This window comes from Somniosus microcephalus, chromosome 4 (genome assembly GCF_052327205.1).
Source record: "Somniosus microcephalus isolate GS21.2 chromosome 4, FLI_Smic_1.0, whole genome shotgun sequence".
In the NCBI taxonomy this organism is placed as follows: Eukaryota; Metazoa; Chordata; class Chondrichthyes; order Squaliformes; family Somniosidae; genus Somniosus; species Somniosus microcephalus.
The window spans coordinates 56,036,254-56,046,993 of NC_140990.1; the positions used below are offsets into that span (position 1 = coordinate 56,036,254).

A 10,740-nucleotide genomic window follows, 5' to 3' on the forward strand; every position below is an offset into this window, starting at 1 on the left:
AATCTCATTGAAACGTATAAAATTCTGACAGGGCAGACAGACTGGAGGATGTTTCCCCTGGCTGGGGGTCTAGAACGAGGGGTCACAGTCCCAGGATATTTAGGACATTTAGGACTGAGATGAGAAGAAATTTCTTCACTCAGAGGGCGGTGAACCTGTGGAATTCTCTACCACAGAAGGAGATAGATAGATTTCTAGACACAAATGGCATCAAGTGGTATGGGGAGAGAGCGGGAATATGGTATTGAGATAGAGGATCAGCCATGATCATATTGAATGGCAGAGCAGGCTCGAAGGGCCGAATGGCCAACTCCTGCTCCTATTTTTCTATGTTTCTATGCAATGTGATGATGACTAGATAATCTGTTTTTTTTAGTGATGTTGATTTGAGGGATAGATATTGGCCAGGACACCGGGGATAATTCCCCTAATCATCTTCGAAATAGTGCCGTGGGATCATTTACGTCCACCCAAGAGAACAGACGAGGCGTCGGTTTAACATCTCATCTGAAAGACGGCACCTCCAACAGTGCAGCACTCCCTCAGCACTGCACTGTAGTGTCAGCCTGGATTTTTGCTCTCAAGTCTCTGGAGTGGGACTGGAACCCACAACCTCTGACTCAGAGGCAAGAGTGCATTTATTCACCGCCCTTCACGACCCCAGGATGCCCAAAGCGCTTCACGGCCAATTCATTGATTTTGAATTGCTGTCGCTGTTGTAATGTAGGGAAAGGCGCCAGCCAATTTATATTGGGGACCCTCCGTTATTCCTTCCCCTGGCTTCCCTCAGAATCCTCGGATGGAAACCATCATGTCCCTGGGATTTGTCCCCCCTCCGTTTGAGGAACGTCTTCAGTCCCGTATCTTGTAGCTTTTAAAAGCTCTTTAGAATAATTTGTCCGTGACTACACTGTTGTGGAGTATTTTAAACCAACACTCGACACAAGGTTTTAGATCGATAGTCAAGTTGTCTTTATTGCACCGGTGGGGAAACAGTCTGCTCTGTCTTAGCCAGACCTTTCCAAATTGGTACAGCAAACACTACATTTTTACACATTACAATACACATGGCCATCTCATGCACAATTCATTCCTGCCACCCGATTGGATCCCGGCCCACATGCATCTTCACTGATTGGTTGCCTATGCCACGTTACATTAAGCACCGCCTTTATTATCTGAAAAGTATATGTCTGTTATCCCACAAGCTGTTGTTGCACCTCTGACCTTTGTTTATGCCAAATGTGTCTCATCAACATTGTATTTCTGACTCATTGTCCTCCTTTCCTGCCTCTCTAGGCCTCTTTACTTCCAACTCATTGTTTTACTTTCCTGCCAGAACAGAACTTACATCCTCTTAGGTCTCTTATGGTTTCTACATCCGACTATGTTATCAACTTAGAAAAAGCTTACTACTGCAAAAAGCCCATTAGATTATCGTCTTTATTACACCATTCAGTGAAACTGCCAGCGATGTCCGTTTAACTCCTTCCCCACTGCAATCCCCCCTTTTGGTACTTGGCCCTTGCCCAAGTTAAACCACATGTATAAGCATCGTTGTGCCTCCTGCCCCATGCGGTGATCAGGCGCTGGTTCGGGAGGCCCTGCATACCCATCATGTTTAGAGCAAACTTGTGTTTTCCGACTCGCTTTAGCTCTTTGTTTGGTCCGTTTCTTTTTACAAGCGGTGCATGCTGCTATTCCCCATTCTATAGCCATGACTAACTGTACTATCACTAATATATGAGAAATGATGCGGATCCATGGGTGTATGTTGACATTCACTCCCCAATCCCACAGCTTCTCATACCACAGGACTTCCTGTAGCTCTACCTCTATGTCCCTTTCTAATTCCCCAAGATCCCTTTGCAACACTATGTATTGTTTCACCATCTTACTTAAATCCTCTTTCATTTCTTGCAGATCCTCTTGCAGGCGGGGTATTGGGACCCCTGCCGGATCTTCCTAATTGACCAGCTCGTCCTTTAGACTATCTGGCACATTTAGTTTTATCTCCTCCCTTGAATGTACATACACCAATCTGGTGTGTCCAATTGTCACAGGGAACTTTGGCATAAAGCAAAAGTTAGGCATTGTGATTGCACATACAAGGTTACTATATTGGTACTCAGTCTCTGTGGTGGCTATACAATACTCCCCTTCGCCTCTATATCCCGAGTGGGTGTGATGGTGATCAACATGTGATAATTCCAACACACACCCCTCTGTCTTATTATAGCCGCACTCATCCTTAGGGCCTTCTCCTACCGGATGTGGGCATATCGTAAACATGCCTTTCCCGTGGCATCCATTTAGGGAGACTCCTCTCATAGTACCATTCTTTCTGATGGCATAGGTATCAATTGGATAGTATTGGAGGTATGTCTCACCCATCACTATGCCTATGTTTGTTACCTGGTACTGTGGGTATGGAGTCATGCCTAGTCCCACCACTGGTATCAGGAGTACCATGCCTACCATTGCTGTCACTTCTGCTTTACATTTTTGTATCACTGGATATACTCTGGTCATCCCTTTGAGGGTACAAGCACTGAGGGACTGGATTCTGGCTCAGGCCATAGAGCTGTGTGCTGTTAATCCAGTCTGGTACCTCACCTCACTGTATCTGTGCCAGATTATGTTTTAACTGTCCGGTGATCCATTGGCCATAGGCATGACACAAGCCTCTCCCTACCCCGTCTTTTGCCTGTTCCTCATCTCTATGGTTTAGTTTGTTGATAATGCTGGCATGGTCCTCTATAACCTTGATTCCCTCGAGTAATTTCCTTATCGTGTGTTCTTCCAACTCTGATCCTTGTCGAACCAAACCAGTTTCCTTCTCTAAAATCTGTTGTATTACCCTTTGTAGTCGTTCCACACTACTTTGGACTCCTTGTATATCTAGGGCATTAATGAATGATGTCCCCGCGTTTATTCCCGTGAGTATATCGGTTCCTAAGCTCCTCTTAATCCTTTGGTGGAATGCAGCATATCCCCTAAAATTAGTCGCCCCTGTCGCAACAGCAGCTTGGTTAATTACATTCTTCATCATATATCCATACAATTCTCTAGTTTTAGTAAACCTTTCACAATATCCTGGCCATTGTAACATGGTTAAGTTCATTAGCACCAGTACAATTTCATGTCTCACGTTACCATACAATTGTTCTCCCTCGGTAAATAATACTAGTCCATTCATGGGTCCAGGTTTCATATCTGGACATTGTAGCATCCTCGGTTCGCTTGTCTCTTCTTTCTGTGTATTGGGAGCCATGGATGAGACTCCGAATGTGATTGTTCCATTAAAACATGGTGCTTCTTCATCATGTACTTGTCGTGTAATGTGGGATGTCCCTTTGCTTATTTCGTGTCCCAGCAGTAATCCCACCTTCATGGTGAAGTTTCCCTGTAAATTAAGCAGAAGCCTGGTCGTCACCAGAGGTTAGTTTATCTCCGGTGTTTATTCCATTGTTCCTGTGGGATTTAAGATCAGATGGGTTATTGTTGTACCATTTTAATTGGGTCCAATGTTTCCATCTACCCTTTCCCCTCATCTATACATGTGCACGTATCACTGGTCATAACCTCAAATGGTCCGGTCCATCTAGGTGAGAATCCCGATCTCTGGCAATATTTTAACAAATACCCGCTCGCCCACTTTGGGTAGGGTCTCCGAGGCCACCTGCTTTTGTGTATTTTTATCTCTGATGTCTTGTTACATAAGAACATAAGAAGTAGGAGCAGGAGTAGGCCATACGGCCCCTCGGGCCTGCTCCGCCATTCAATAGGATCATGGCTGATCCGAATCTAGACTCACGTCCACTTCCCTGCCCTCTCCCCGTAACCCCTAATTCCCTTATCTGCTAGGAAACTCTATCTCCATTTTAAATTTATTTAATGTTGCAGCTTCCGCAGCTCTCTGGGGTAGCAAATTCCATAGATTTACTATCCTCTGAGTGAAGAAGTTTCTCCTCATCTCAGTTTTGAAAGGGCAGCCCCTTATTCTTAGATTATGCCCCCTAGTTCTAGTCTCACCCATCAGTGGAAACATCCTCCCCGCATCCACCCGATCAAGCCCCCTCACTATCTTAAATGTTTCGATAAGATCGCCTCTCATTCTTCTGAACTCCAATGAGTAGAGTCCCAACCTACTCAACCTTTCCTCATACGTCAACCCCCTCATCTCCGGAATCAACCGAGTGAACCTTCTCTGAACCGCCTCGAGAGCAAGTATATCTTTTCTTAAATATGGAAACCAAAACTGCACGCAGTATTCCAGGTATGGCCTCACCAATACCCTGTATAACTGCAGCAAGACTTCCCTGTTTTTATACTCCATCCCCCTTGCAATAAAAGCCAAGATTCCATTGGCCTTCCTGATCACCTGCTGCACCTGCATACTAACTTTTTGTGTTTCATGCACCAGGACCCCCAGATCCCTTTGTACTGTAGCACTTTGCAGTTTCTCTCCATTTAGATAATAACTTGCTCTTTGATTTTTTCTGCCAAAGTGCATAACCTCACACTTTCCAACATTATATTCCATCTGCCAAATCTCTGCCCACTCACTTAGCCTGTCTATGTCCTTTTGCAGGTTTTTTATGTCCTCCTCACTCACTGCTTTCCCTCCCATCTTTGTATCGTCGGCAAACTTGGATATGTTGCACTCGGTCCCTTCCTCCAAATCGTTAATATAGATTGTAAAGAGTTGGGGTCCCAGCACTGACCCCTGCGGAACACCACTAGTTAGATTGCCAGCCCGAGAACGAACCATTTATCCCAACTCTTTGTTTTCTGTTCGATAGCCAATCTTCCACCCATGCCAGTATATTACCGCCAATCCCGTGATTTTTTATCTTGATCAGTAATCTTTTGTGTGGAACTTTGTCAAATGCCTTTTGGAAGTCCAAATACACTACATCCACTGGTTCCCCTTTATCCACCCTGTATGTTACATCCTCAAAGAATTCGAGCAAATTTGTCAAACATGACTTCCCCTTTATAAAACCATGCTGACTCTGTCCTATTAAATTATGTTTATCCAAATGCTCTGTTACTGTTGTTCTTTAACTTCTTGTTTGAGCTCCTTCAATTGATTATCCAATGTTTGTATGTATTTCCTAATTTTAACTTTTAAGGGTCCTAGTCCCTCGCTACCAGATGCTACTCCTTCTGGCAGACACATTGCTTGTCCAGCCCTGTGTTCATATGGTGTCAGTCCGGTCACCCTGTGATCCTTTTTCCATATTCCATCTCTACCTTTGGCTGCGCCTCTCTTTGTCCACTGCTCCTGCTCCTCCATTTCGGTCTCCTCTTGGATTCTTTTAATGTTCACTTCCTCTGCTGTTATTCTACCTGCTGCTCTTGCTGCCTGATCAGCTAGCATATTTCCTTTTTGTTGCTCGCTCACTATCTTGCGGTGTGCCTTTATTTTAATCACTGCTACCTCTTCTGCTCCTTTTACCGCTTCTACTAGGTCTCTCACTACCTCCTCATGCTGTATTTGTCCTCCTCCGGAGGTTACATATCCTCTCCTATTCCACGCTATCATATAATCACGCACTACCCCAAACGCATACCCACTATCTGTGTATATATTTACTCGTTTTCCCTTTGCCAATTTCAATGCTTCCGTGAGAGCCACTGGTTCTGCTACCTGCGCTGAGGTTCCTCCTTCAAGCCCTCCCTTTGCGACTATTTCTCCGTTCTCGGATACTACTGCCCAACCATGTGCGGCTCCCCATTTATGTATCGGTGAGAACCGTCTACATAAAAGGTGTTTTCGGGATTTTCAAGGGGCGATTCTGATCCGGTTCCTCTGACCTCTTCTTCGATTACTAACTGACACGTGTGCCTCACCCTCTGATAGAGTCAACCCCGCAGAGGGAATGCTATGTTCCCTTATAATCTGGACTGATCTGTCCTTGGGTATCAATACTGCTTCCCAAGCTGCCCTCCTTCTGTCTGATACAGCCTTCATTTTGCCTGTGTTTAGCAGGTCCACACTGTGTGTTGCGTGTGTAATATCAGCTGTCCTGACATAGTGACGGGCTCGCATATCCGCACCGCCCATGTGGCGCAGTCGAGGGCCGCCACGCATCTCGCTATTCCTTTAGCCACGGGGGTTTGTTGGGTGGAGTAATAGGCAATTGGTCTCATATCTCCCCCGTACTCTTGGGTGACTGCAACGTTATAGAAGTTCCCGTCTATACGATGTATATATGAAATGGTTTGACTATATTTGGCAATCCTAGTGCGGGTGCAGATGTCAGGGCTGCTTTTAATTTTGCATAAGCCTCGTCCTGCTCCGATTCCCATTCTATCTTATCAGTGGCGGGTCTCCCCCTTTAACTAACCATTGAATCGGCTCTGCTTTCCCTGCAAAGTCTGATATAAAATTCCTGCAGTAGTTAAATAGTCCCAACACTTTCCTCACTCCCCGGACGGTCACTGGCCTTGGCATGTCTTTTATGGCTGCCTTTCCTTCCTGCGGGGGTGCCTTATACCCCTGGCTCATTTCGTGCCCCAGATACTTTACTTTGGACAGTCCAACCTGTGCCTTTTTTTGGGGGGTTCAATTTAAAGCCAGCTTTCTTAAGTGTCTGGAGGGTGGCTAGTAATGCTCCCATGTGTCCTTTGGCATCCTCTGATGCAATCATTATGTCATCAACATATTGGAGTAGGGCGCTCTGGTACTTTGATAGGTCTAACCTGTCTAAGGCTTGACTCAGTACACGGTGGAATATATTTGGACTGTTGTGGAACCCCTGCGGGACCCTGGTCCATGTGTACTGTCTATCCCCGCACAGGTTCGAATCCTGTTCGTGACGTCAATTGTTGTGGAGTATTTTAAACCAACACTCGACACAAGGTTTTAGATCGATCGTCACGTTGTCTTTATTGCACCGGTGGGGAAACAGTCTGCTCTGTCTTAGCCAGACCTTTCCAAATTGTTACAGCAAACACTACATTTTTATACATTACAATACACATGGCCATCTCATGCACAATTCATTCCTGCCACCCGATTGGACCGTGGCCCGCATGCATCTTCACTGATTGGTTGCCTATGCCACGTTGCATTAAAGTACCGCCTTTATTATCGGAAAAGTATATGTCAAGCAGTGTGTAAAACCTCTGACCTGTGTTTATGCCAGATGGGGGACTCATTGTCCTCCTTTTCTGCCTCTCTCGGCCTCTTTTACTTCCAACTCATTGTTTTACTTTCCTGCCAGAACAGAACTTACATCCTCTCGGCCTCTTATGGTTCCATGTCTGGCTATGTTATCTCCACTGCCAATTCAGCAACTTAGAAAAATCTTATTACTGCAAAGTATGGTCTTTATTACACCATTCAGTGAAACTGCCAGCGATGTCAGTTTAACTCTTTCCCCACTGCAACACTCCTTCTCCCTGATTGCAATGTCTGCATCGTCCCTCTCTTTTGTGAAAACAGGCGCAAAGTATTCATTAAGAACCATATTCATGTCTTCCACTTCCACACACAGGTTACCTTTATAGTCCCTAATAGGCTCCACTTGTTTTCTTTGCCAATATTTTTTCATGCCCTCTCTTTGCTTTTCTTCGAAATCGAGCCATAGGATCTTTGACATCCACCTGAGAGAGCAGACGGGGCCTCGGTTTAACGTCTGCTCCAAAAATCGGCACCTCCAACAGTGCCGCACTCCCTCAGCACTGCACTGGAGTGTCAGCCTAGATTTTTGTGCTCAAATCTCTGGGCTGGGACTTGAACCCACAACTTTCTGACTCAGAGGCGAGAGTGCTACCAACTGAGTCACAGCTGACGCTAAAGAACAAGCAGTTCTGACGAAAGGTCATCGACCTGAAACGTTAACTCTGTTTCTGTCTCCACAGATGCTGCCTGACCTGCTGAGTATTTCCAGCAGTTTCTGTTTTTATTACAGAAACGAGGGAGTGATTGCTGACAGGAAGAATGTTGGGTCGTCCTGCACATGCGCACCTCCCTGGCGGCTGAGGCGAAACACCGACTCGCCCCCACCTGAGCCGTGCACACGTACCAGATGTTGTGGCTCCGCACGCGCGCCCGATGTTCCAACCACGGGGTTTTGTGCGCTGAACATGCGCGTTGCGGACCGATCGGGATGGGCGATTGTGGAGCAGGAGGGAGAGCTCGGGGGCCATGAGCACATGCGCGGGACTCTGAGTCAACAGAGCGCTTTCTGGAGCGCGGGGGTGATGTGCCATCAATTACTCAAAAGACGGAGGTTAAGCGAGTAACAACCAGGCTTTTATTAACTAAAGAATGAAGGTCTTGTCTCGAGTGGTCGACCCGTCCAGAATACTAAGGGACTGGGAGGTAGTCACTTATATACCTGGAATAGTGGGAGGAGTCAGCCGAGGCATGTCCAGACCTGTACCTAGTGGAATACACATACAGACACAGACAGGTATAACAGTGGTTTACCACAGGGGGCTTGTGGGTATTACAGCCGCCATTACTGCTGATCCTTTCAACCAACCTGTGCAGCAGCTGGGGCCTGAAAATCAGCTTCACTGCCCCTAGGTTCGGAAAGGGGAATGTTGAACAACAGTTTGCCTCTGATCCTTTTCTGAACTCAATTTACAGGGTTATAGAAGTGGAGCAGTTACTGGCGGGAAGCTCAGACCAAACATCACTTCAAGATCTGACAGGGTCGCTCGATTTATCAGGACCTGAATATCATCAGCCTTTGCACATGGAAGGAGAAAGCAGCGATCGCAGCGATGATAAACCGCACACGTGTCCGGTGTGTGGACGTGGATTCAGCCGATCGCCTGACCTGGTGAGACATGTGCACCGTCACACCGGGGAGAAACCGGGTAAAGGTGGGGACGGCGGGAAGGGATTCAGTTCCCCATCTGCATTGGAAGTTCAACGGCGCAGTCACACCAGGGACAGTCCGTTCACCTGCTCCTTGTGTGGAAAGGGATTTGTTTGTTCATCCCACCTGCAAACACACCAGCTTGTTCACACTGATGAGAGACCATTTCAGTGTTCTAACTGTGGGAAGAGCTTTAAAAGCCCCGGGGATCTGAAGGGACACCAGCTTGTTCACACTGACGAGAGACCATTTCAGTGTTCTGACTGTGGGAAGAGCTTTAAAAGCGCCAAGGATCTGAAGCAACACTGGCTTGTTCACACTGATGAGAGGCCGTTTAACTGTTCTGACTGTGGGAAGGGATTCACTCAGTCATCCAACCTGCAGAAACACCAGCGCCTCCACACTGGAGAGAGACCATTCACCTGCTCCGAATGTGGGAAGGGATTCGCTCAGTCATCCAACCTGCAGAAACACCAGCGCCTCCACACTGGAGAGAGACCATTCACCTGCTCCGAATGTGGGAAGGGATTCGCTCAGTCATCCAACCTGCAGAAACACCAGCGCCTCCACACTGGAGAGAGACCATTCACCTGCTCCGAATGTGGGAAGGGATTCGCTCAGTCATCCCACCTGCAAACACACCAGCTTGTTCACACTGATGAGAGACCATTTCAGTGTTCTAACTGTGGGAAGAGCTTTAAAAGCCCCGGGGATCTGAAGGGACACCAGCTTGTTCACACTGACGAGAGACCATTTCAGTGTTCTGACTGTGGGAAGAGCTTTAAAAGCCCGCAGGATCTGAAGGGACACCAGCGCGTTCACACTGATGAGAGACCATTTCAGTGTTCTGAGTGTGGGAAGAGCTTTAAAAGCGCCAAGGATCTGAAGCAACACTGGCTTGTTCACACTGATGAGAGGCCGTTTAACTGTTCTGACTGTGGGAAGGGATTCACTCAGTCATCCAACCTGCAGAAACACCAGCGCCTCCACACTGGAGAGAGACCATTCACCTGCTCCGAATGTGGGAAGGGATTCGCTCAGTCATCCAACCTGCAGAAACACCAGCGCCTCCACACTGGAGAGAGACCATTCACCTGCTCCGAATGTGGGAAGGGATTTGCTCAGTCATCCAACCTGCAGAAACACCAGCGCCTCCACACTGGAGAGAGACCATTCACCTGCTCCGAATGTGGGAAGGGATTCACTGAATCATCCCACCTGCAGAGACACCAGCGAGTTCACACTGACGAGAGACCCTTTAAATGTTCTGACTGTGGAAACATCTTTAAAAGCTCCAGAGAGCTGAAGCGACACCAACACCTACACACTGGGGAGAGGCCGTTCGTCTGCTCAGAGTGTGGGAAAGGATTTGCTCGGTCCTCCAACCTGTTGGCACATCAGCGAGTTCACACTGGAGAGAACCCCTTTAAATGTTCTGACTGTGGGAAGAGCTTTAAAAGGTCCGAGGAGCTGAAGAGACACCGGCTCCTCCACACTGGGGAGAGGTCATTCACCTGCTCCGTGTGTGGGAAGGGATTCACTGTGTCATCCACCCTCCTGTCACACCAGCTTGTTCACACTGACGAGAGACCCTTTAAATGTTCTGACTGTGGGAAGAGCTTTAAAAGCTCTAAGAACCTTAAGAGACACCAGCGTGTTCACACTGATCATAGAATCTAACAGCACAGAAGGAGGTGATTCGGCCCATCGTGTCTGTGCCGGCTCTTTGAAAGAGCTGTCCAATTTAGTCCCACACCCCAGCTTTATCCCCAGAACTCTGCAAACTAGTCCTCTTCAAGGACATGTCCAATTACTGTTTGAAAGTTCCTGTGGAACCTGATTCCAGCATCCTTTCAGATGGTGCGTTCCAGATCTTAACAACCCTCTGTGTGAAAAC

At 47.2% G+C, this 10,740-nt stretch overlaps 1 pseudogene; it reads left to right on the forward strand.

The window, feature by feature from the left end:
- Positions 1-10,523, forward strand: part of LOC147118944 (uncharacterized) — a 62,384-nt pseudogene extending 51,861 nt beyond the window's left edge.
- Positions 10,524-10,740: the final 217 nt, after the last annotated feature.